Source organism: Wasmannia auropunctata, unplaced genomic scaffold (genome assembly GCF_000956235.1).
Source record: "Wasmannia auropunctata unplaced genomic scaffold, wasmannia.A_1.0 LD336060.1, whole genome shotgun sequence".
Taxonomy (NCBI): domain Eukaryota; kingdom Metazoa; phylum Arthropoda; class Insecta; order Hymenoptera; family Formicidae; genus Wasmannia; species Wasmannia auropunctata.
The window spans coordinates 2,919,495-2,920,579 of NW_012026830.1; positions in this window are offsets into that span (position 1 = coordinate 2,919,495).

Here is a 1,085-nt window from a genome sequence, read left to right on the forward strand (position 1 = left end):
AAACGCGTCATTTGAACTTAAGCGCCTTCTCTTCGAGGACGAAGTCTTATGTTAGACTCGGGGGTTGAATTATTTCGTCCACTTGCAGGGTAACGACGAGTCCTGCCTATCCATCTTGAACAACTTCTACAACGACGGCATCAAATGGCACGACGTGGCCTGCCACCATGTGAAGCCCTTCGTGTGCGAAGACAGCGACGAGCTTCTCAACTTCGTCGCGTCCCGGAATCCAGGAATCCGTCTATAAAAAGATCCAATTGTAGACGGGCGAGTTGACCACCATCGTATACGCCAAGATACGATAATTTAAACGCGACGGTATTTCACGCGCATCGCGTATTTTTCCCTTCGTCGTACGTTTATTATTTATAATTTACACTAACCGATGATATCTCTCTCTCTCTCTCTCTCTCTCCCTCTCTCCTCCCCCCCTCACTCTCTCTCTCTCGGTATATATAGCGACGAAGAGGGTGGAAAACGAAGAGAGACGAGAAGGTTAGAGAGGAGAAAACAGAGGTGAGGGCGGACGGCGAGGAGGGATGGGTGTGCAGTTAATCTTCCTGGTCCACTAGACGGCAGAGGAGAATCCGGCAATTAGTTCGTATCCACTGCATTGTCTTCCGCCGCTCTCATCCTCACTAATACTTCATACACGCTCTTCCGGTCGAGATCTAACAGTGTGTGCGTCTCGTGCAGAAGGCGGCTAATGTCTTTCTGATTGTATGTAATTAACAACGAACACCTTCGCGACGGTCACCCTGTTTCTTAAAGCCTTCCTTTTCGGCCGTCATTTTGTGACACGAGTTGACATTTAAATTAATTCTCGAAGAAACGATGCAGGCGCGTAAGAAGAGCTATAGAGAAGAAATTTCTCAGAAAAGAGTGAGAAAAAGAGACAAATGATTGCGCGCTGCAATATGTGTCAAAGAAACAGATGCACCAATTTGTAAAATATTACATTATAATATATAGGTATATATACATTTAATTTCAGAATTGACTTAATACACGAACGAGAAAGACGTGTATAAGAATTGCATCAGCACTACGTGCTGAAAAGTAGAACGAAATTAATCGACTAGAAG